Below are 26,932 nucleotides of genomic sequence, written 5' to 3'. Positions count from 1 at the left end.
AAGTGTTAGTTTTAATATTTAAAGTAAAATGTATTCTCCCAGTTGACAACTTCATTTTAAGTACTGGAAAAGCAATTTTTAAATTGTGCTTTCAGGTATTTGACAGATAATTCCTCCTTAAATATTTTAGAATCCAACTATTTTGTTCTTGTGCCAAAACTGCCCTGTTTTGTGAGGTCCAACATGTACTTTTATACTTCTTGGTGACAGACAGGAGGCAATGTTTGCCCATTAGCTCCGTGCTGGATAATTTCTCACTCATTTTCTCTTCAACCTATTCTGCCCACACTGCTATCTTTCTTTTCTGCTATCTGCCTGCTTCAGGTGAATTTATGGTCACCACTTTATGTACCACACTGGCCATGTTTGGGCTGTGGGAGGAAATTGGAGCTCCTGAAGAAAACTTGCACAGTCATGGGAAGAATGTGCAAACTCCACGTAGTCCACATTGGAGGTCAGAATTATATCTGGGTTACTGGATCAGTGAGGCAGCTGTAATTGTAAATACAATAAGGATGTGGGGTGCTGGAGAAGTTGGGCAGGAATCTTCACCACACAACTCTGCAGTGGACGTATTCCATTATGCCAGTCATTAACTTTTTTTGGTCTAAGGCCCACCTGACTTCTCTTCTGACATGCTATGAATTACTAATGACTGAGAAACACATCTTTTATCCAATTTAAAATATTTTATTTAACATTTTGAAAGAACAAAAACACGGCAAGCATACACTGAATATAAAAACTCCCAATCAAAATCGAAGTTCAAGCCACTTAAATGAAACCCCTGTTTCTGCAGCTTCTTCACCAGTTTCCACATCCTTGGTTTTGTTATGGATAAAGCACACCTGAGATCTGCTTCCAATGCAGTTTTGTCTCTTTATCTTCAACTGCACCACTGTTGAAAAGTGAAATTCACAAAGATAGTGGTTATGAAGGGCAGGATCTTCTGAAGGGACTCATTCACTATGTTGGGGTAGCTATCGGCCAATTTTGACAAAAACTCAGACAGTTTACAAGTGTAAACTAACATATCCTACAGTCATGCAATTCCTCCCAGGGTAAATATTTGATTTAAAAAAATTTTGTATCCAATTTTATCATGTGTCTTACCTTATAAACAGGAGCCTCTTGAGTCTTGACTGAAGTGAGGAACAACCAGCAGTAAGAAGTCAGAAAACACACATCTGAATCCGTCTGAATCCATTTTGTGTGGAGATTGAAAGCTGAGCACCAAGGTGATTGTATTGAGAAATGCCCAGATGCCCTCATTCACCTCAGTGGCAGATTGTTGGCTGCCCCATCCAAAATCATCCTGGGTGACTGAGACATGACCCTGGACCCACCCTGACCTCAGTAGGTTGAGAAGTACTGTGGCCCACATGGATGCACTTTGTGGCCTACCAGAGACCCATGGTCCACTGGTTGGGAATCACTCCAGTTCCCTTATTGAGTGTTCAATCCTGTGCCAATTCAAACGTGATTTATTTAAATCCAGCATGAAATTTGTGGAGTTTCAATTTGCATTGGATGGAATTAGTGCTTGGAATTCCTTAAATCTTTCATGGTTGTTCAGCCAATTGTGAATCAGTTGTTTTGAATTAATCAGTATATAATTTTAATTTTATTCTAATGATACAGCACAGTAGAAGGCCTTTCCGGCTGATGAAACCTGTGCAAACTCCTTGCAGACAGCCGCTGATTTGAATCTGGCAATGTAATAATGTAGGGCTAACATTTCAATGATAAAACTTGGCCCTTGTGTTTTCCAATTGAAGAGCATCAACTAGTTCATTTGACGTCATCTTTGGTGGAAGGTTTGCAAGAAATTTACAGATGATGTGCAACAAGCATTTAGTGTAAAATTTTGATTTTTTTAAAAAATAAATTCCTTCCCCTTCAGCCTTTACATGATACAGCAGTTAGTGTGAGAATAAAATTGTCATGCTACATTAAAACAATGTACAGGTGTAGTGTTCAGTTAGACAAAAAAGGCATCATCTTGTACTAATGAGACCTCCTTTCAAGAGTCTGGTAACTGAAGGAAGAAAACTATCCTTGGATCTGGAATGGTGTTTTTTAAACTAGTTCATCTTCAGCCTGAAGGGAGGGGGTAGAAGAGAGCTTGGCCATGGAGGGATCAGTCTTTCATGTGCTGGCTGCTTTCTCAAGATAGCAGAAGGTGAAGATGAGAGTAAAGGACAGGAGATTGTTTTGAGTGAATGCTTGAGGTAAGATCACAACACTGCAGCACTCCAGGTGTGTTGAATTTCCTCAGGCTTCTGAGGAAGTTGAGATGTTGGTGAACTTTCTTGGCCGTATCCTCAATGTCATTGGTCCATGACTGGTTTTGTGTAGTTATGTCTCTCTCCAAGATGGGGACATGTGATCCTCTTCTTCCTCAAAAACAAATTTTTTTTGCCTTTGGAGATGGTTATGGTAACAAATTGAAAGTTTAATAAATGACTGATTACATTGGCATAATCTGGTTCATCTTCATTGTGTCGAGAGACTTCTGAATTTGGCAGCAGCCCTAGAAACTGATCACAGGAACTTGCATTTATAAGAGTGCCTTTTCATGGAGTAAAATATCCCATGGGACTTTGCAGAAGAGTTGTTGAGGAAAAGTCTATACTTGAGCTATAACAAGATAATGGACCGGGAAACAGAATATTTGGTCGAAGATCTGCATTGCAGGAGGCCATTTCAGAGGAGGTATGGTGGGTAGAGCGACAGAGAAATAGGGAGAGAAGTCGAGAGCTTGGGACGGCATAGCTGTTTATGATGATGTGATTAAAGTGGATCCTCGAGAGAGAAGAAATAAAGTTGGCTAAAGATTACAAAAGACTTATTGATTACAAAAGACTTATTTAAAGAAAGTCATAGAGAGGCATTTGAAAGCACAGATGAAAATTTTATAACGGAGGCATTGCCAATAATGGAGCCAAATAGGTTACACCTAAAACAATAACACAGAATGATGGAGCATCCCTGTTAATAGTCAGAGGAATATTAACAATAGTTGATCCTTTTTAAAAAAAAAGTCTAATCTGAGTAGGCAATAACCAAAGGAATTTGATCATCTGAGCAGGACTTGAGATTGTCTGAAATCCTCAAATGTTTTTGTCACCAGTTTATGATTGACAGTGGAGGCTTTGGATCAGGTGTGCCAGCAACATTCTGGAGGTTGGTGGTTCAATTGGACCATCTTGTCGTGGTGAATTTGTCTGCCTTCTATCCCATCCATCACCTTAATCTGTCAATGAAGCTCTGACTTCTGTCTCAGAATCCAAGCAAGGGTCTCTGAAACAGATAAAGCAAAAGAACAGCAAAGCAGGAAGGAGCATATTAATAATACACACAGCTCTAATGCAGAACAGGGTCCAAGAGTATCAAGGAAACTATATTAACACTCTAATGGGAATTCTGGCTTTAATTTTTGTAGGTAAGCGGAGCTATCTCAAGGGGAAGCAATCCCCTTGTGTGTGGGGGATGGTTCAGGAGTGAGAGATTCTTTTGACTTTCTGGTTGGGATGGGTGGAGTTGGGGGATGAAGTCAGTGGAAGGAGAGTGATGAGGCTGAGTAGATCCTTCAAAAGAAAATGATGTTGATGATTGACAGGCAAAGAAAGTCCGAAGAATGAAAATGGGGCATTGTGGCCAGTGACCTTGTTGGGGGGGTGGGGTCCTTTGTTCTGCAAGAACACCCACCATATTGCAGCAGCAAGGCAGGAAATCCATGCAAATGGAGTTGAATGCAGAGAGAAGAAAAACGATGTGGCAACCAGGAAACTGAACAGAACAGGAACACTAAGTACAAAGATTTCAAGATGCTTGAAGTGGCAGGAACCTGGGTTCCACCTCGACCTCTGGTGCCATGTGTGAGGAGTTTGCACTTTATCCTCTGACTGTGAGAGCCAATGCAGGTTTCTTTGTAGTTGCTGGAATCCGGAACAAAAAAAAGCAATCTGTTGGCAGAATTCAGTGGGTCTTGCAGCATCAGTGGGAGAAAGAATGTCGTCAGCATTTTAGAACCCCCCCCCCCCCAAGACTGAGGGTGTAGAGGGGAAAGAGCCAGTATAACAAGGACAGGATGGGAGGGGTTGAAATACTGCTGTATTACTTCAGTAAGTCATAAAAAGAATGCAGGGTAACATCAAAAGGCTATTTAAATTTTATTAAATCCTTAACTTCAGCAATAAAGGAAGTTATGATCAAACTATGTAAACCTTGCTATGTGTTCTGTTTTATTTTGGACACCATATGGTCTTGGAGAGAAAATTTGTAAAAGTAGTATCAGTGGTGAGTGAATATTTAAGTTAGTGAATATTTAATATTGATGTTAGTGAATATTTAAGTTTAATTTTTTTAGTCATATTGTACCCAGTGCAGTGTTCTCCATGAGCAGTCCAACAGGTCAACTCTAACATTCATGCAGCCACATAAAATAAAAGAACATGAGCATAATTTCAGAACTTGGAGTTACAATGGAAAATAAAAATTTATATAAGGCAACAGCGGAATGAGAGTACTGTTGTGGGGTTCAGGACTCTGATAGAGGCAGGGAACTGTCTTTAAGCTTAATGGTGCATGCTTTCATGTTCTTAAGTCTTCTCTCTGATAAGAGCGGTGGGGGATGGGCAATGAGTGTGCCGGAATGTGCATTCTTTTGTTGTTGCTTTTCTGAGACAGCAGGGGATGCAGATTGATTTCATGGAGGGAAAGGAAGTTTGCAAGATGTTCTGAGCTGAATAAAATAATTTGTCCTCCATTGCAATCCTAATAGCTTGACACCTGAGAACCCTTGGCTCTCAACCATCACAGCCCATAGTATAAGCCCCCTGCTTCAACCTCCCTCCTCTAGCCTGTCAAGCCCTTGAGCTCTCCTGTTTGATTACAGCTGACCTGTACCTCCAAACTATTCCTGTGATGAATACTTCTTTCTTGGTTAGCAAAGTCCAACAGCAGAGAGTTATGGGAGTTTATTGTCATAGACATCAGTACCCTGTTCTCCATCTCTATGACCCTTTGTTTAAGCCTTGGTTCTGTTTTATACTGCCACTTTATTTCTGCTGATGTTGCACGACTATTTTGAGGACTTCTGTGACACATGAAGGATGGCTTGTGCAATATCTGCAGATTATCTGCCACAAGGCAAGATCCTTGCAATCCCTTGCTACCAGCCAACGTTCCACTGGTTAGCTGTGCAAGACAAGAAATTGGACCTTGATATTGCTAAATCTTAAGGGAAAAAACTATGAGATAGTGGCACTAGAGAAGACCACAAATGCTGATATCTGATGCAAATAACAATCAAAGGAACTCGTTGCGTCAAGCAGCATCAGAGGGAGAAAAAGAATGGTCAATGTTTCCATCAGAATCCTTCATCAAGATTTGAAGGGTTCAGACTCAAAATATTGTCTTCTTCAACCTGCTGAAGTCCTCCAGCAGATTGTCATTAGTTTTAATTTTACTGACTGTGTTTGGACAATTACCAATTATCATTCAGCCTATTTCACTCGTCGAGCAAGTGGTTGGTAATGATGTACCTACCTTTTATTTGTCATTTCTCCCTCTTTCTCATTAAATTATTTTTAAATAAAAATCAAATCAAATAAAAAAAATCCTTTCATACGCTTTGATGTATGAATGCTCCAGGTTCTCATGATGAAGATTGATTTGTTTCAACATTGACCTTACCATCAGTTGAATTGTCTGGTTTGCGGCCAGTAATGGTTTGCACAGAGATTGAGGTGAATCACAGAGTTGGAATGTTTTGAAGTGGAACTTGCCATTGCAACAAAAATATTTAGTTCAAGTGAAGCAATTTATTTTCTCGAATATGCAATAACCTGGTTATTCCTTCTGGGAAAAATAAATAAAAATGAAACTCATTCATAAATTATTTAACTATGCCACTCATTTTGATGATGTCAATTCAGAGTTCTCTCTGACTTTGCTCAGTTCTTCTTTCAAATGCAAAGATGGGTCATCTGGACATCCTTGGTCTCCACTCTATCACTGACATCCTCTTTGTTCTCTCCACCACACTGTCTCCTTGCTGTTCCAGCTCAACCAAAGGATTGCTGCCCTGAAACTCAGACTAATTGGATCAATTGAGTATCTATTGTCATGTTAGCAAGGACTTGAAGGAAAACCAGTATTCTCTGTGCTATCCAGGCAAGTCCACCCTTAATTAAGTCTTAAACATAATAGCATGAACCTTATTGTTTTCAAACTTCAACTAACCTTGTTCCTGCTCCTGTTCTTAATTTTCTGCCTTTCCATAGAGTGCTCTCTATTCTGACACTCCTTCTACCTGTCTTTCCTACCTTCTGCCCAAAACCATTTCACCTTTTCACTCCTCCTCAGATTCTTTCCTCTTGAAATCTACTCAGCTTTTCCCACCCTCTCCAATTGAAACGAGCTCCCAAGTACAACAAAACTGCCACCCCGAATGCGAGTCAGCTATCAGATCAACCTGGAGCTCTACATATCCTATGTCTACTATCAGTTTGACCATGATGACATTGCATTGAAGAGGTTTGCCTGGTTTCTTGCTGGAGAAGTCTCACGAGGAGTTTGAGCATGCTAAGAAACTGATGAAATTACAGAATCAGCAAGGATATCAAGAAACCAGATTGTGATGAATGGGGAAGTGGTTTGGATGCAATGCGATGCTTTTTGGAGTTGAGAAGATCGTGATTCAGTTGCTTCTGGGGTTGCATAAACTGGCTAAAGATGAGATTGACCCACATCTGTGTGACCTTTTGGAGGCCCTCTTCTTGGATGAACAAATACTTATTTGACAAGCATAACTTGGGTAAAGAAAGCAGCTGAAACCTTAAATTCTTGTCCGTCTACTGATGCTTTCAGCCCTGTCTGTGAACCACAGTGCACATTTTGCTTATTGTTGTCTGTCCAGTTTTCACACTATTTAAATTATGTCATTGATACCACCTTAAACTTGAATAGATTCTATTAAGCTGCATTCTGGCAGATTTATTGGCGTGTACTTGTTTTTAAAAAGTCATTTGATCTGCAGACTCGATGGTCCAAATGGCCGCCTTCTGTTCATTCATCTTGTGATCTTCTCACTTTAGCTTTGATTTTTAAAATGTCCTGACACAAAATGTTGACTGACCATTCTGTCCCCTGGTTTCTGCCTGTGCAGCTGAGTTCCTCCAGCAGACGATGCAATAATAAAACAAATGTGCAAGATTAAATGCAAATGTTGCTTGGCCTGCAGCGTATTGTGGATGGCATGGTTAGCCTAGCGGTTAGTACAAAGCTGGTTCAGCTTTGTACAAAGCTGCCAGCAACTGGGGTTCAAATCCTGTGCTGTCTGTAAGGAATTTATACATTCTCCCCATGTTTCCTCCTTCCCTTCAAAATATACCGGTCAATTAGGTGTAATTAGATGGCACAGGCACGTGGGCCAAAATGGCCTGTTACTGTGCTGTATGTCTAAATTTAAAATTTACAAAATATATTCACACCACTTTCTCTTGTATTTCTTTTGTTTCTTTTAATTTTATCCAACATCCACAAATTGTACTTCAAAGACACAAAACATATCACTTTCACTTCTCCCTCATAAAGTTTTTAAATAGTAAACAGAACTTTTCATTCATTCATTCTCCATTCCCTGTTCTTCAGTGATTACACAAGATTAGAGGGAAGCCTGGTCATTCAGGGTGTCAGTAGCCAGTCAGAGCCAAACCAATCCAAAGGAAACCCTGCTACCTACTCTTTTCCCTTTGTGTTCCTGTGTGCTGCAAATATCCAGTCCTGTGTAATGTTCGAATAAATCTCCATCCATGTAAAGCAATACTTTAACACCTCTCAATCTAAATTTAAAATCACTCGTCAATAACTCCCAAACCAGATGAAGCAGCCAGCGTATTGAAGTTCATCATTTTTAAACTCTCTATTTAATATACATCTATTTAATGTACATCTTGGCGCCTCACAGTTCGGCGGGCAGCAACCTCCTTTGAAGAAGACCGCAGAGCCCACCTCACTGACAAAAGACAAAGGAGGAAAAACCCAACACCCAACCCTAACCAACCAATTTTCCCTTGCAACTGCTGCAACCGTGCCTGCCTGTCCCGCATCGGACTTGTCAGTCACCATCGAGCCTGCAGCAGACGTGGACATACCCCTCCATAAATCTTTGTCCGCGAAGCCAAGCCAAAGAAAGAAAGAAATTTAATATTTTGACTTCAACTGCTTTCTCAAAGCAGTTGTTGAAAGCTTGGTTTTTCTGCAATGTATCTGCAGTGAAAGTGAACATTAAGTTTAAAAAAAAACACCATTGAGTTGCATTGTCTCCGACTTTAATCATCTCCTAGATTTATTGAAACATTGATTCACATTGGACTGTTTTGTATGGCCTGACTTGTATCTCTGAGAGCATAATTGCTTTTGGCTTCACTTGTAGAGATTTAAATATGTAGCAAAGATGTTATTTTTGATATTGCAGAAAAATGATCCCTGCAAATCCCTTTAAATTGGATTTGAGGGAGCATTTGTGACCCATTCTACATCTTGATGGCTATTTATTAAAAACTGCCCCATATTCTGCTGTTTGAAAGTGCATAATTAGAAACATAATTGGGTTTTGCACCCTGGAGGGTTTCATATTGTGAAATAGTGAAAATTAATAACTCTTGCAGCTCATCCTGCTTCAGTCTAAATATTGACATCAGTTATAATTTGATCCCATAATATTTATCTTTCACTGCAAAAATAATATGAACCCTTCATGTGCAAATTTTATTTCTTTCCCATTGTCTTTAGCTGCCCAGAATGTACATCTCTTAATGCAACTTATCAAAGTCCATGGCCCTGACTGCATTTGACTTTGCCATTTGCAACCTTGCATTGCAATTTAAAACCAAACTTAACTTTGTTCAAGTTCATTATCATCTGACTGTACATGTAGTACCAGACTAAAGTGTTTTTTCCAGATACTGTTAGATGCACACACATAATATATTTATGACATGGCAGATAATAATTGTGTACATGCATAATAATGTAATTTAAATTAAATGTGAATAATTTACTCAATTTCATTAATAAAAGACCTAAGGTTATAGGAAACCATTCATCAATCTCACAGCCTGCGAGAAGAAGCTCTTTCCCAGCTTGTCAACCCTGATTTTGATGCCTGTGTACTGCCTACCTGATGGATGTAGGTCAAAGATTCTACATGATGGATCATATGGATCCCAATAATTCTCCAAGCCCTATATAAGCAATGCTCCCAGAGAATGTCACCCATCGAGGAAAAGGAGAGCCCAGTGATAATCTCAGCCATTTTAATGTTCCTCTGTATTGTAATAGAATATTGAGAGAGAATGGTAAAATTAGAGTAGGTTACATACATACACACATTTTAAAAAAGATTTATTTGAAATACTGAATAATTCATGTTCAGTGAACATTACAGAAACTGGAGAATGCTATGCACATTTCATAAGTAGGTGCTAATTGAAATGATGTCATCAAATGACTCGACTGGAGACGAGTCATCTGTGTTGAACATTTTTACAAGGCTTCTGATCTTTCTGCAAAGTGCACAGAAAGGTCACTCCTGAGAAGTTTGTTTACTTAAACCAACAGATGGGAGCAGAAGGCTAACTCCTATTATTTGCTGGAGAAGGATAGGCGTTTTACAAGTGAAAGAGTCACATGGGCTTTCTATCAGTTGGAAGATGAGAGAGAGACTGAACAGTCACAGCTGAAGAAAGCAGGAAAAGCTTGTTGGAATTGAAACAGAAAGCTCCAGAGCAGCGGATGTTTCTCTTGGAATAAGCATAACAGAAAGGAACTCTGTGGTAGCCTGAAAGAAAGAGATTATCATCTGGAGAACCCTGATGGGGCAAGTTCCATCAGCAAGACATTGAGGTGACTAATGGAGGTACCTCAGTTGTGGAATCCTGGAACAACAAATCTCTCTGCAAACCATATGAGAATCTTCCTGAGCAGTAAACGTTTACCTTTCAAGCACCAAAGCCTGGTGAACTTGATACATGTTAAATTCTGTGCACAATATAAGAATTGCCTGCATCTAGAGAACTTGGAAGAATGAGAAGTGAGATTGAACTGTGAACCAAAGAATTAGAATTAGAAGCGGGTTAGAATTAGAAGCGGGTTAGAATTAGAAGCGGGTTAGAATTAGAAGCGGGTTAGAATTAGAAGCGGGTTAGAATTAGAAGCGGGTTAGAATTAGAAGCGGGTTAGAATTAGAAGCGGGTTAGAATTAGAAGCGGGTTAGAATTAGAAGCGGGTTAGAATTAGAAGCGGGTTAGAATTAGAAGCGGGTTAGAATTAGAAGCGGGTTAGAATTAGAAGCGGGTTAGAATTAGAAGCGGGTTAGAATTAGAAGCGGGTTAGAATTAGAAGCGGGTTAGAATTAGAAGCGGGTTAGAATTAGAAGCGGGTTAGAATTAGAAGCGGGTTAGAATTAGAAGCGGGTTAGAATTAGAAGCGGGTTAGAATTAGAAGCGGGTTAGAATTAGAAGCGGGTTAGAATTAGAAGCGGGTTAGAATTAGAAGCGGGTTAGAATTAGAAGCGGGTTAGAATTAGAAGCGGGTTAGAATTAGAAGCGGGTTAGAATTAGAAGCGGGTTAGAATTAGAAGCGGGTTAGAATTAGAAGCGGGTTAGAATTAGAAGCGGGTTAGAATTAGAAGCGGGTTAGAATTAGAAGCGGGTTAGAATTAGAAGCGGGTTAGAATTAGAAGCGGGTTAGAATTAGAAGCGGGTTAGAATTAGAAGCGGGTTAGAATTAGAAGCGGGTTAGAATTAGAAGCGGGTTAGAATTAGAAGCGGGTTAGAATTAGAAGCGGGTTAGAATTAGAAGCGGGTTAGAATTAGAAGCGGGTTAGAATTAGAAGCGGGTTAGAATTAGAAGCGGGTTAGAATTAGAAGCGGGTTAGAATTAGAAGCGGGTTAGAATTAGAAGCGGGTTAGAATTAGAAGCGGGTTAGAATTAGAAGCGGGTTAGAATTAGAAGCGGGTTAGAATTAGAAGCGGGTTAGAATTAGAAGCGGGTTAGAATTAGAAGCGGGTTAGAATTAGAAGCGGGTTAGAATTAGAAGCGGGTTAGAATTAGAAGCGGGTTAGAATTAGAAGCGGGTTAGAATTAGAAGCGGGTTAGAATTAGAAGCGGGTTAGAATTAGAAGCGGGTTAGAATTAGAAGCGGGTTAGAATTAGAAGCGGGTTAGAATTAGAAGCGGGTTAGAATTAGAAGCGGGTTAATTTGGGTTAGTTAGGTTAATAGAGATGTTAAAGTTTGATTCTGCTTTCATGTTTAAGGATAATTATAAAAAAACTTCTGTTTAAGTAACCATTTGTCGTGGCGAATATCTATTGCTGCTGGGTTTTGTGGTCCTTTAGGCTCGTAACAGTATTGACTCCCAGTCCTATGTTTTGCAAATTCTGCACCACACAATGACACAATTCAGACAGAATACTCTCAGTTGTGCTCCATTAAAACGTTGTCAAGATGAGGGCTGGTTACCTTGCCCTCTCAGGAAGTGTAGGAGGTGTTGTGATCCACGATAGGTCATTAATTTTTATGGAATTTGGGATCTTTGTAATGTTGTGGCCATGGACAGAGATGATGTTGGGTATGATCAAACATTTAGAAGTGGAATTAATCAGAACAGACATACCAGCTGCAGAAAGGTGCAAATAGAAATTAGATGGACAACTTGGTTAGCATGGGGATGTTGGGCTGAATGGCCTGTTTCCCTTGCTGGAAAATCTGACAAAGGATAATATTGACAAAGTCTATAGACAGCTAAAGAGTGATGGAATATTTTTGTTGCAAGCATGAATATATTCTATGACTGATCAGAGCTGTTATGGTACACTTTGCATGAAGGAATGGAAAGAGGAGTAGAATTGCTCTTTGCAGTGAAATTCTCAACTCACAGACCCATAAAATTTTCCATGAGCTACACAACCTTCAATTTTCGGGTCATTCTATCTGAAGCAGTGAATTAGAAATGAGACTGTCAATGGAAAAGAAAATACCCACCTTTAGTCATTGACTGAATTATCAGCATTCCTTAATGCTGGATTTCTTTACTATCATTTTAATTTGGAAGACATAATCCTTGATCTTTGGGGGTAAATTGCTGAAGTATTGGATTTAATATTTGCATTCCCTGTTCTCTATGTTGGTCTTTCTTTTTTTTTGTTCCCATTATGCCTTTGACTTTATCATCTTTAATTCTGCGCTCAGTCAAAACCTCAGACATTCCCTTTTCTGTTGGATTGCAACTTCCAGATGTATGTTAGCTCTCAATTTGGCAGCAGTAAAACACAAAAGTCTGCAGACACATCGATGAAGGGCTCAAGCCCAAAACATGGGTTATGTATCTTTATCTTTGCTACATAAAGTACACTTTGATCTGCTGAGTTTCTCCTGCATTGTGTTTTTACACAATTAGGCATCACCTAGCTTTAAGTTTCTTTCCATTTTCCAAATCACTCGATGTAGAGCTCGTCGAAAAAACCAAAGACTTGTTGATCCAAACCAAGGCTTTTATTAGCAAAAGACAGGAGCACTTCACAGGTGGCCGACCAGTCCGGAATGATCCAACCTGGCTAGGGACACAACCCTTTAAGGCTCAGACAGTAGGCGTGGCTAAGCTCTCAGCCAATCGCTGTAAGCACAGTCTAGATACTGTAACTATATACACTATATACATTGGTGATAGATCTGTACTATCGCACTCGATACCTGCAATCTTAAACTCTTGAATAGTGCAGAAATAGACCTTTACAAGTTCAAGTTTGACATAGAATGGTGAACAATGCAGGCCCTTCGGTCCACAATGTTGTCCATGTAATCAATTTAACCCTTCCCTCTCTCAGAATCAGAATTGATTGTCATAAACAAGTCATGAAATTCGGTGTTTTGTTCATATTATAACCATCTTACATTATTATAAATAAAAATAAGGCAATGTCTTTGGTTCATTGATTATTCAGGAATCTGATCCATACCCCCATTTTTTTTTCTTGAATCCAATGGCCCTATTTTATTTGCCTCAGCCACAACTCCCAGCATTGCATTCCAGACACAAACACTACTTTTGGGGGAAAAAAAAGTACCTCTGATATCTCCCCTAAATTTTTCTCTATTCGCCTTAAACAGATGTCCTCTAGTATTGATCATTTTCACCCTAGGCAACAAAGTGGCGGCTCTCCTCTTTTGCCTATTCCCTTCTTAATCTAATCGCCTCATCCTCCTTCACTCCATATCCTTGGCCCGCTCAACTTTTTCTCATAAGACCTCCTTCAAGTGCAAGTGTATTATGACATGTACAGCTAACAGATTTGTTTGGGCAAGACAGCAATTTAAGACCTACAATACATGCGTACAGCAAGTGAAGCACATAATCCAGTGTTACAGGGAGAGAACAATTGGAATGGTACAAGAGCGAAGTTATTTCACGAGTGTGAGGTTCTTTCAGGGTCTGCCAATACTGGGAAAGGAACTGAATGTGGATCTGGAAAGGCATGATTTCGCCTATGGACAATGGAATGTCCATAAGAATTTACAATGGGAGAAGAGAGTGTGGGAAGGGTGGGATGAGTTCTTAAATATGTTAGTTTCCTTTCTTGGGCAGCGAGACGTTCAGATTTCAGATGAAGGGGAGGATGGGTTTATGTGATGATCTGAGATACTTTCACAACTCTAGTTTGTCTCTGTGCTGTGCCAAATTTTGCATTCCCAATTCTCTGTTTTCTACCACTGGTCATGTTATAAAGGCCCAATGATCCAGTATTCATTCCTGCATTTCCTCACAGCTCACTTCATTTAAGATATTCCTCTGAATATACTTTTGGGAATCTATCCAAATATTTGTGTATGCATTTCAGTATGCATAAAATAAATGAAAAATTGCATGTCTTTTCCTCAAATTAGACAACCAAAACATAATCACTTGATGCTTTTCAGGGGAAATTATCAATTTGGGGTTAGGCTTCATAAACTGTCTTCACTTTGAAAGTTTCTCTATGAATACTGTATTATGATTGACTAAGGTGTTTTGTATTGACTTAAAGATTATGCATTTATAAATGTCACTTGACACTAGAAATGTTTTTGGGCACATTTATTTCCTCATAGATATGTGTGATTTGAAAGAAGCTAAAGCTGTGAAATGAACAATGTGATATTGAGGTAAACAACAATTTTTGAGGGAAAGATTCAAGTTGTTAGAGTAAGTTATTAGGTCAGCTCAACACTGTGGGCTGAAGGGCGTGTACTGTGCAGTAGATTTCTATGTTCACTTTTCCAAAGGCAATTCTACTTCTCAACTTGGCATCATCTATTACAGATACTTACTAGTTTCCTTTAACTATCTTTCTTTCTCTTCTATCCATGTCTGTCTATGCAGGACCTTGTAAGGCCCATTTTATTACCCTTTCTATAAGTTTGGTAAATGAGGGACAGGGGGAGAGCATCAGAGATCCACCAGATTGATTCCTGGAATTGCGGGCTGGTCATTTGCTCAAAGACGAGAGTAGAAAATGCTGTGTGGGTTTGTGATAGCTGGTCTGTGGTAAAAGAAACCTGAGATAGTTTGTTCTTATGAGATCCCCTCTCATTCTTCTGAATTCCATGGTGTAAAGCGCCAGGTGACTTGATCTCTCCTCATGAACTAACCCTCTCATCTCATCTCTGGAAGGAATATTGTAAATCCCTTCTGTACTACTTCCAAAACTAGTATATATATTTTTCTTAAGTCAGGAGGTCCAAACTGCAAGTCCTTACCATTACTCTGTAGCTATCACTCTTACAATGAAGGCCAACATTCCATTTGCCTTCTTGATTACCTGTTGTATCTGCAATCAACTTTTGGTGATTCATTCATAAGCACTCCCAAGTCACTCTGCACAACAGCATGCTGCAATCTTTCATATTTAAATAATAGTCTGATAAATTTTCTCCACCAAAGTGGATGACCTCACATTTATTGACAGTATACTCCATCTGTCATACACATGACTGTTCACTTAACCAATCTTTGCATTCTTTGCACAATTTTCTTTTCCATTCAGTTTAGTGAATCAACAAACTGATATGTTATACTCTGTCCTCACTTCCAAATCATTAACATGTATCATATACGGTTTCCAGTCCAGCACCAACCCTTGCAACATTCTGATCACCTCTGATTGCCATCAAGAGAAATGCCCATTTATCCCAAACCTCTGCCTTCTATTGGCTAACGAATGCTCTATGCATACTAAATCGTTACCATTAATTCTACGCATCATTTTCTTATAGATCAGTCTTTTATATGGCACCTTATCAAACACTTTGTGGAAATCAAAGAACCGGAGTACATAATATTCAATTGATACCCTCTATCCATTGCACTCCTATCCTCAATGAATTCCAGTAAGGAATTTTTTCTTTTCTATGATGTAATGATGTACGTGCACGTAACTTCCACTCCTGCACAGTGGTTCGACTGGATGGATGGATTTCCAATTCAGAAGTTCATGAAATGAATTGGAGGATTGTTTGTGCATACTGTTAAACCAAAGTGGCAGAAGGAATGGGAAACCACGCAGAAAGGCAGAGGGAAGCCATGGAGAGACCATGCCTTGTCAGGCATCACCTGCCCTTCCCAAATCTGCCTCATTGACTAATTTATTTCCAGATATCTCACTAATATTTCCTAAGTGATAATTACAAGCATTTTCTCAACTTTCGACGTTAAGCTATTAAGACATTAGACATAATACAGATACACAATCCTTTATCCGGAACCCTTAGGGGACAGTGTGTTCTGAATTTCAGATTTTTCCGGATTTCTGAAAGCCAGATTTAAACCCACCCGGAATGAGCTGCCATATCCACCCCCACCCCCTTCCAGTCACGCTGGCGGTCTCTTCCTCCCCCCCGCCCGCCCAACTCGCGCTGCTGGTCTTGCCCCTTCCTCGCCCGCCCGACTCGCGCTGCCGGTCTTGCTCCTCCCTCGCCTGCCCGACTCAAGCTGCCGGTCTCCCCACTAATTTGTTCAGCACTATCCCTTCAGAGAATGTGTTGAGGTCCTCACCTCCCATAACATCTCTCCTTGGCACGTTAGACTTGTCTTCCATCACAAAGACTGGCACAAAGTAATAATTCGAGTCCTTGTTATTTCCATATGACCCAGAATGAGTTCCCCTTCTCATCTTGCAAGAGCTATGTTCATTTTAGTCATTTTTTTCCACTTTATATATTATATAAATGTTTATTATCTGTTTTTGTGCTTTGTGCTTATACTTGTGCGTTCTTTAGCACCATCACCCAGATCTCACTCTCTACCCTCCCTTACCTTGCTGCCCATCCTTTCAAATTGCCTGGAGACCCTTGGATATTTAATTCAAAATCATCTCCACCCTGCCACCATATTTCTATAACAGTCACCAAATCCTGCCTCTTTGTTCTGATTTGTGCCAGAAGCTTCAAACACTACAGACATTCTGTTAAAGTGCCCTTGCGCCCATTAACCTTTTGGAATCGAGTAACCTTTGTCTTTCGCATGCAATGCTTCTGCCTTTTTTCTTTTCGTATGTTTTCTTTGGTCTCTCCATGGCTTCCCTCTGCCTTTCTGCGTGGTTTCCCATTCCTTCTGCCACATTGGTTTAACAGTATGGACAAGCAATCCCCCAATTCATTTCGCTAACTTCAGAATTGGAAATTCATCCATCCAGTCGAACCACTGTGCAGGAATGGAAGTTATGTGCACGTACATCATGCTTTCAGAAATTGTAACAGAGGTCCAGTTTCTATTCCATTTGAACTCTTTTGCTTCTCTTCATAACTGCATTTATAAAAGAACTCTGTTCTAAATAATTATTTTCTGGTTCTCCAAGGTAGTTGAAAATTATGTAAATTATCATCTTTGGCTCTGGTTCGCCAACAAAGGTACCTTATTTTTCTGTGACATCTATGAACCCATTAACTATTGTTGTGTTTTGAGATGAAAGGCAGAGACATAATGGCCTTGCAGAATTTTTTGTTCTTGTGATAATATCCACATCAGTCAAATCAAAAATCACAAATCCTCAATGCTCCAATTCCTTTCTAATTTTCTGTTGTAACTACAAAATAATCTTCTCAGTCTTGCCCTTCTGTTGATTATGTGACAGCGTACAGCATAGATAATGGATCGAGAGATAGTCTTGATGTATTATCAGTGGAAGTGAAGTGTTGGATCTGTATTAATACAAGGCTGAAAATCTCGGTGTTTAACTTTTGGTGATATTGCTTTGAGTGATGGTGAACATAATTTAATTTTGAAACAGTAAGAGGTTTGGGAGTATTGATGGAAGTATGCATTTAAGTTTCTGGGATATAATCTTCAAGGTCATTACTGTAGATTTAGAAAACTCTAATCTGCACTGTCCTTAAGTCCATCCTTATGAGTTCAGTTACAGGTCAATAACTATCAAATTAGCCACTGTTCCTTCTATCTTTGTCCCCATGTGCGATTGATACTTCAATAGTCATATTAACCTTTATTAACATATATTTGTCCATTTCTAGTTTTGTAAGATAAAAGCATGAGGACAGTGGTGCAGGTAGTACAGCTACAGTGAATCTGTTTCAATCTCGATCACTGTGCTGACCATGTGAGGCTTGTATATTTTCTCCTTGACCTTGTGGGTTTCCTCTGCTCTCTCTCTCTCTCCCACATCCCAAAGATGTTATGGTTGGTCAGTAAATTAGCTGCAGTATATGACACTCTATGGAGGAAATTGGTAAAGCTCTGCAGAGAATTAATGGGAGGAAAGAGGATAGGATTAGTGTAAATAGCTGCTTGGTCATTGCAGATTTGGGTGATTTGTTTCTGTTGCAATGATCACCCAGTAACACTGTGGTACTTGATATTATGAGTGGAAAAAGCTAGCAGCCATAATTTTGTGTTGCATTCTACACGTGTGTGTGGGTGTATGTATAATATGTATGCATGTGTACTTGGCAGGGTACTGAAAATCTGCACCAACCAACTAGCCGGAGTGTTCGTGGATATTTTCAACCTCTCATTGCGGCAGTCAGAGGTTCCCACCAGCTTTGAAAGGGCATCAATCATTCCAAAAACAGTAGCGTGGGCTGCCTCAGTGACTCCCACCCAGCAGCTCTAACTTCTACTGTGATGAAATGCTTCGAGAGGCTGATCATGGCCAAAATTAACACATACCTAAGTAAAGAACTGGACCCACTGCAATTCGCCTATTGTCACAATCGCCCCTCAGCAGATGCAACATCGCTGACTCCACTCAGCTGTGGATCATCTCAAAAAAAGCTATTAATTCATAGACTACAGCTCGGCCTTCAATACCATTATTCCCTCAATGCTGGTCAAGAAGCTACAAACTCTAGGCCTCTGTAAACAACCCCCCCTCCCCCCCCCACCGACACACCGCAACTTGAAACTTGACTTTCTCATTAGAAGATCACAGTCATTACAAATTGGAAACAATATCTTCTCATCACTGATCATCAACACAGACACACCCCAAGGATGTGTGCTTATCCCACTGCTCCATTCATTATGCACCCACAACTGTGTAGCCAGGCACAATTCCAATGCCATCGACAAATTTGCCGATGGCACCAAAGTTGTCAGCAGATTCACAAAGCGCAATGAGGAAGTGTACAGGAGGGAGATAGATCAGCTCATTGAGTGGTGTAACGACAACAACATTTCACTCAATATCAGCAAAACCAAGGAGATGATTGTGGACTTCAGGAGGAAGTCAGTAGAACACGACCCAGTCTTCATCAAGGGCTCAGTAGTGGAGAGGGTCAAGAATATCAAATTCCTGAGTGTCAACATCTCAGAGGATTTGTCCTGGAGCCTTCACATTGATGCAATCACAAAGAAGGCTCGCCAGCGGCTATACTTTTTGAGCTGTCTGAGGAGATTCAATATGTCACCGAAAATTCTTGTAAGCTTCTATGTGTACCGTGGAAAGCACTGCATCACTGCCTGGTATGGAGGCACCAACTCTCAGGGCAAAAATAAACTCCAGAGGGTTATTAACTTGGCCTGTGACATTACAGACTCCAGCCTTCACTCCATCGAGGAGATATGCATGAGGCAGTGTCTTTAAAAAAAAAACAGCCTCTATCCTCAAAGACCCCCACCACCCAAGCCATGGCCTGTTCATTCTGCTACCATTGGGGAAAAGGTACAGGAGCCTAAAGATGAGTACTCAGCGGCACGGGGACAGCTTCTTCCCCACTGCCATCAGATTCCTTACTTTTCATGCACTATTATTATTTTTTCTATAGCAAGATGGTTATAATATGAATGTTTTCTCTATGATGTTGCTGCAAAACACCTAATTTCATGACTTGTTCATGACAAAAGATTCTGCTGTATGTATGTGTGTGTATGTATGTACAGTTGTTGTAATTGTTAAATAGGAAAAAGGTATTAAATGTTTCAAGAAGTAGGCTCAATTTTAATATTTTAAGAAGAATTTGGAAAGGTACATGGATGGGAGGGGCATGGAGGGATAAGGACTGGGTGCACATCAGTGGGACTAGGCAGAAAAAAATGATTTGGCACAGACTAGAAGGGCCGAAGGGGCCTGTTTCTGTGCTGTAAAGATCTATGATTCTAAAATACATACTGTGGGAGAATTTTTCAGAATTAAGTGGTAGCAGTAGTTCAATGGACCAAATAGTCTTAGCTGTTTGCAAATAGGAATCTTTCCAGTATTTTGGTACAAAAAAGTGTCTGAACCGAAATGCTGAAACTGGTGCTGTGTTTCCCAGTAGATACGCAGATGCGTTACATGGCCCCGAGCAGTGAATCTCACTGCACAGTTGGATAGATGATGGAGTGGAAGCACAAGTTGGGCATTCAGCACACGTTACGAAACATAGCGACTGCAAATGATGGAATCTTGAACAAACAATGCAATGCTAGAGGAAATCAGTAAGTCAAACGGCATCGATGGAGAGAACGATTTTTGACCATGGATGCTGCCTGATCTGATGAGTTCCTCCACCTCATTGTTTATTCAGCATTCTGCACCTGCTCTGCCACTCAACAAGAACATGCATGTCCTTCTGCTAAAACAGAGTTTCCCTGAATATACATGAGAGTGCTGCAGGTTCACACCATTCAGTGCAATCAGAGGAATGAACATTTATTTATTCATTCATCTTTCTGGTTTTGAACTTACAGACAGGGATGGTGGTTATTGCTTCTGTTTAGTGACTCGAGAAATTAATGGTGACTGATGCTGGTGAAGGTGGTCCCACTGTATAGATGGACAAAGAATACTGAGTAAGTGATGAAGGAAAAACCCATCTCCAAATCAATATGGAATACGACAGCAAGGTGCAGCTCTTTTGGCCCATTATGTTGTGCTGATCTATATATATTTACTCAACTGGCACTCATCATTTTCTATTTTTCTTCCATCCACGCACATGTCCAAGGGATTTTTAAATGTCCCTATTGTACCACCCTCCACTACCACCCCTAGCAATGTATTCCAGGCATCTGCAACTCTTTTTATACACCATTCGTCACATCTCCCCAAAGCGTTCCTCCGCTCACCTTAAACATCCTTGTCAATCTTCTCTGCACCCTCTCCAAATCTTCAAAATCCTTACAGTAATGAGATGACCAGAACTGAACACAATACTGCAAGTGCAGACTAACCAGCACTGCAACATTATCTTATGACTCAATCCCCTAACTAATGAAGGCCAGCATACCATTAGCCTTAACTAACCTATTAACCTGTGCAATGTCCTTCAGAGATCTATGGATTTTGACCCCAAGGTCCATCTGTGCTTCCACACTGTTAAGAATCCTGCCAGTAACCATGCTTTCAAGTTCAAACTTCCAAAATGTATCACTGCACACTTAACTGGATTGAACTCCATCTGCCACTTATGCGCCCATCCTGTCTAAGTCCTGTTGTAACCATCCACAACGCCTTCAACCTTCATATCATCTGGAAATTAAATGACCCATCCTTTCATTCTTTGTCCAGGTTATTTGTAAAATTCACAAAGAGCACATCCTTTCAACGAAAGTATATTGCCATTCTTTCCAAGCTGGGTCAAAACTTAGGCCAGGGAAAAGGACATTTTGACTTGCTGAATTCTGCCCCCCCACCCCTCCCACCCCGCTCCCAACGATTACCATCTACCACTTGTTATAATATATGGTATGAGTTTATTCTCATGCTCATCAGTACAATTCACAGATACACCAAAATTCGAACTTGCTGCAGCCAACAGATGCGCAAGATGGATCAACGGTAGTGTCAAATTAAATTACCGCAATGCATCATGAGATAATAAATATAAAAGGATAAATAAATATTCAGTTTTAGTTTATGCAAAAACAATGTTAATCCTCTTTTAACTTATCCCACTTATTGATCAACTTCACCCTGATTCAACCTCCCGGCTCTACAATTGGTGTAATTTACATGGGCAGTTAGCCTGCCAACATGTATGTCTTTGGGATGCAAGCAGAAATCCATATGGTCATGGGGTGAGGGGGGAGGTGGGAAGGAGGGAGGGAGTGCAAATCTCACACTGATAATGTCGGAGATCAGGATTGAACTTGAGTTTTTGGCTCTCGAGGCAGCTGCCCGACTTGCTGTGTCACTGGTGCTCTAAAATCTTGGAGACCGTCTACAACACTGCATGAGCACTGCTGCTCATTCAAGAGCACCGTTCCTGAGTAATTGAGATTGGACAATACATTCTGGCTATTTCAGTGCCTTGTGCTCAAAAAGTACATTTCTGTGCACAGTAAATTAGTATCAGTGTTGAAAGTTTAGTGTCATTAGCTAGTTTTGCTCAGATGTTAAATTGATTGTTAAACCAAATTCCTTTTGCAACTTGAACTAAATTCAATACAAAAACATGTGAAATTCCTCCTCCTGTTTTCACCACTCTTTGCTCGAACACTTGTCCATGCCTGACTCCAGAGTTCCAATGTGTGAAATATCAAACTCAAGCAAAACTGTACCATTGCTGCAGTCGAACTTTGCTTGTAACCTCTGCCGCTTGAGACTTAGCACTGGTGTCTATGTAACTGAAAGACTGCTTGGTTTTGAGCACGCATTATTTTCCTGTAATACTTTTGCAATCTTCTTTATGCATCCCAGAATGTGAGCGCCTCCAGCAGGGTTTGCATTTAACAGCTAACCCTGACTTGACAATACAGATGGGTCTGATTAGAACAGGAATGAATTGTACTTCCTCCAACAGTCCTGGATGGATTTCACTTCTTGTAGTTAATTCTGTGCACTAATTGTTACCTATAATGTCAAAGCATACATTAAAGTGATCCTGTATTTCTTAATTTATTGATCCGTCCAGTAGTTAGTAATATTGCCTGGCAATATTGATTGGAGTTTTCCATTATCTTATCCACTAGGTGATGAGCTTTGCCTGCCAGAGAGGGAAGTAATTACAGTATCTATAAAGGAGACATGAAAATAGTACATTTCAAAACCTTGGGATGTGAACCGATGGGGAATTATAACTGCTATTGTTAAGTAAAGAAGAAATCAAATTGCACATAGCAAGATCCCAGAAACACAATGAAATGTGGATCAGATTATCAGTTTTAGTCGTATTGCTTGAAGGATAAATAAAAGCCAGGGCGCAAGGGGAACCTTCTGTATAGAAATTTCATATTGTATATTACATGAAGGGAAAGAATAAACCTCTTGCATATGTCCTACTTGAAGTGTCTCAACAAATTTATCAGCCAAATTATTCGACAAATCACTGTTAAACCTCTATCTCCAGAAATATTTTTCAACTCCATCTCTACCTTTCCAAAGAGCATCAAACCTAATAAAATATCTTTTTCTTAAATTTGAATGAAATCTCCTTCATGAAATTTCAGAGCTTTTCTATTCTTGCCATTTGTGCAACAAGTAGATTCTACCTTGTAATTATGTGGGATGTTCTTCCTCCTTCTTTTGTCCTCTATGGAAGGCTAATCCACTGGAAGCAAAGGAATGGGTGATGGGCAAGAGTACAGTTGGAGCACGGGGTTGCAATGAGGAAGATCAATTGCTACAAAGCGTGGGTGGCATGAGAGCACTGTTGTGGGGTTTGTTCAGGAGTCCGATGGTCGTGGTTCAGCCTGTTAGTGTGCAATTTAATTCTCTTTAACCTTCTTTCTGATGGGAGGAAGATGTGTCTGGGAATGAATGGATCCTTGAGTATGTTGGGGCAGCATCCATCTAGGTCATCTCAACAAGTATCAACATTCTTGGGGTTCCCTAAATTTGCACTTAAAATATCTCAGTCAAAAAGATCTTGGAATGTGAATGAAATATCATAGGTTCAATGGATAGTTAATTTTGTCAGCTAACTTGTGTTGAAATCTCAATGCAAATTGCATGCTTGAAATAAACTCTATAAAGAAGAACAACCTTTTTACAGTCAAACTGCCATCAATGAGTTCTGAAGAACTGTCAATGCATAGAGAATATTTAATGCACCGTTAACTCTTTTTAATAGTTATGTTATTAAGTAACTAAACTTGCCCTTGAATTTTTGAACTTTGACTCATTGCACTTTCTCCAAGTTAAAGGGGTAGCCATGGCTACCCATATGGGGCACAGCTAAGCCGGCCTTTTTGTTGACTTCATGGAGCAATCCACGCTCCAAGCTTAACTTTCTCTTTCTACTTGCATACCACCTTAATTAATCCCTATGCCATCAGTACTCTGTGATTAGTAGGGGATTGCTTAAGGAAGTATAGGACATCAGGAGTCAGTCTCTTGACAGACGTCTTCTATAAACCCACCAACTCCCAAAGCTATCTCGACTACATCTCTTCTCACCCTGTCCCCTGTAAGGATTCAATTCCATTCTCCCAATTCCTCCGTCTCTGTCGTATCTGCATCCAGGATGAGGAATTCCATTCCAGATTATCAGAGACGTCCTCCTTCTTCAAGCAATGCGTCTTTCCCTCTGCCACCATTAACTCAGCTCTCACCTGCATATCCTCCATTACCCACACATCTACCTTGGCCCCATCCGCCCCCACGCGCAACGAGGATAGGATTCCTCTTGACCTTGCCTTCCACTCTACCAGCTTCCACATCTAACACATCCTCCTCTGCCATTTCAGCTACCTATTACGTGATCCCAACATTACACATATTCCCCTCTCTGCCTTTTGCAGGGACAACTCCCTTGTCCATTTCTCCCTCCCCGCCAATCATCCCCTTGGGACCTACCCCCGTTACCACAGGAGATGTTCCACTTGTGCCCACACCTCGTCCCTCACCACAATTCGGTGTTCCAAACAGTCCTTCCAAGTGAAGCAACATTTCACTTGTGAATCTGCAAGGATCATGTACTGCATCCAGTGCTCCCGCTGTGGTCATGGGAGAAACTGGACACAGACTGTGCGATTGCTTGTTGAGCACCTTGACTCTGTTTGCCGCAATAGCGCGGATCTTCCAGTGGCCCCCCATTTTCAATTCTCCATCCCATTCCCTTGCCGGTGTGCGACCATGTTCTCACGTACTGCCAGACTGAGACCACCTGTAAATTGGAGGAACAACACCTCACTCTTTGGTCTGGGCACCTTCCAACCGGATGTTATTAATATTGACTTCTCTGGCTTTTGTCAACCCACATCACCTTGCTTCACCTGTCATCTTTTCTTTTCTTTTCTCCTTTCACACAGACATGATGAATTCTATCTAGTCCCTTATCACATCCAATTAACAAATTTTGCTGGTCTGGATTCCTTCCACATTGTTTGAATTCTGAGACTATCTGATATATCCTGCTTCTGCCTTATTCCCTCCCCCCCTCCCCCCCCCCGACTTGAAGGACTCAGGCCCGAAACATATGCAATGTACCTGTGTCTCCAAATGATGCTGAAAAGACCAGCAGAGTTCCTCCTGCATTTGGTGTTTTTACTACAATCCCAGTGTCGGCAGCCTATCGTGTTTCACTTCAGTTTTTCTGGCTGGTTGTCTCAAAATCCATTGCAGTCGGTTTTATTTTTGGAATGTTGTCATTGTTGCAGAAAATAGGACGAAATGGTCCTAGTATGCTCCCGGAAACAGCAGTGACCATGTGCGCGGTTTACTTGATGGCTGAACGATAACCGTTGCTCTTTTTACGTTATCTCAGAACAAATGACAACAAAAAATTCAATTTTCAGGCAGTGTTGCATTTTAGTTCAAAATACCAAGGATGAATATCCAGGCAATCCTGTTCTATTCTAACTCTGTTGCACTTACTTAGTTAATTTGTTGCCCTTTGAGAACAAAACAAAGGACTCTACATCACCTTTGTTGACTTCACCAAAGCCTTCGACACCGTGAGTAGGAAAGGGCTTTGGCAAATACTAGAGCGCCTCGGATGCCCCCCAAAGTTCCTCAACATGGTTATCCAACTGCACGAAAACCAACAAGGTTGGGTCAGATACAGCAATGAGCTCTCTGAACCTTTCTCCATTAATAATGGCGTGAAGCAAGGCTGCGTTCTTGCACCAACCCTCTTTTCAATCTTCTTCAGCATGATGCTGAAACAAGCCATGAAAGACCTCAACAATGAAGACGCTGTTTACATCTGGTACTGCACGGATGGCAGTCTCTTCAATCTGAGGCGCCTGCAAGCTCACACCAAGACACAAGAGCAACTAGCCCGTGAACTACTCTTTGCAGATGATGCCGCTTTAGTTGCCCATTCAGAGCCAGCTCTTCAGCGCTTGATGTCCTGTTTTGCGGAAACTGCCGAAATGTTTGGCCTGGAAATCAGCCTGAAGAAAACTGAGGTCCTCCATCAGCCAGCTCCCCACCATGACTACCAGCCCCCCCACATCTCCATTGGGCACATAAAACTCAAAACGGTCAACCAGTTTAGCTATCTCGGCTGCACCATTTCATCGGATGCAAGGATCGCCAACGAGATAGACAACAGACTCGCCAAGGCAAATAGTGCCTTTGGAAGACTACACAAAAGAGTCTGGAAAAACAACCAACTGAAAAACCTCACAAAGATTAGCGTATACAGAGCCATTGTCATACCCACACTCCTGTTCGGCTCCGAATCATGGGTCCTCTACCGGCATCACCTACGGCTCCTAGAACGCTTCCACCAGCATTGTCTCCGCTCCATCCTCAACATTCATTGGAGTGACTTCATCACCAACATCAAAGTACTCGAGATGGCAGAGGCCGACAGCATCAAATCCACGCTGCTGAAGATCCAACTGCGCTGGGTAGGTCACGTCTCCAGAATGGAGGACCATCGCCTTCCCAAGATCGTGTTATATGGCGAGCTTTCTACTGGCCACCGAGACAGAGGTGCACCAAAGAAGAGGTACAAGGACTGCCTAAAGAAATCTCTTGGTGCCTGCCACATTGACCACCGCCAGTAGGCCACATTAACCACCGCCAGTGGGCTGATATCGCCTCAAACCGTTCATTTTGGCGCCTCAAGTTCGGCAGGCAGCACCTCCTTTGAAGAAGACCGCAGACCCCACCTCACTGACAAAAGACAAAGGAGGAAAAACCCAACACCCAACCCCAACCCACCAATTTTCCCTTGCAACCGCTGCAACCGTATCTGCCTGTCCCGCATCGGACTTGTCAGCCACAAACAAGCCTGCAGCTGACGTGGACATTACCCCTCCATAAATCTTCGTCCGCGAAGCCAAGCCAAAGGAAAGGAGTCAACTGTGTCATAAAATACTGCAGATTTTGAAATCTGAAACAAAATGCTAGAAGCACTCAGCAGATCAGGCAACATCTGAAGAAAGAGAAACAATTTTAATGTTTCTGGTGCAAAACAAAAAGTGAGCAAATCCATTACCAGTAGTTTTGAATTGTAGAGGGAATGATGAATAAGGCAAAGAAAAAAAATCTCTTG

General features: G+C 40.9%; 1 protein-coding gene and 1 long non-coding RNA gene across 3 annotated transcripts in view; one reads left to right on the top strand and one right to left on the bottom strand.

Moving 5' to 3' along the window:
* ccser1 (coiled-coil serine-rich protein 1) overlaps positions 1-26,932 on the top strand; it is a 1,096,421-nt gene that overhangs the window by 37,596 nt on the left and 1,031,893 nt on the right. The gene's annotated exons all lie outside the window — the stretch shown is intronic.
* LOC138756278 (uncharacterized) lies at positions 726-25,049 on the bottom strand. Its single transcript, XR_011352942.1, has 3 exons — positions 24,913-25,049; positions 1,114-3,303; positions 726-898 (listed from the first exon to the last, which is right to left on the bottom strand). It is a non-coding gene; the product is annotated as an uncharacterized lncRNA (long non-coding RNA).

This window comes from Narcine bancroftii, chromosome 3 (assembly GCF_036971445.1).
Source record: "Narcine bancroftii isolate sNarBan1 chromosome 3, sNarBan1.hap1, whole genome shotgun sequence".
NCBI lineage: Eukaryota > Metazoa > Chordata > Chondrichthyes > Torpediniformes > Narcinidae > Narcine > Narcine bancroftii.
This window is presented reverse-complemented; position numbering and strand designations above follow the sequence as displayed.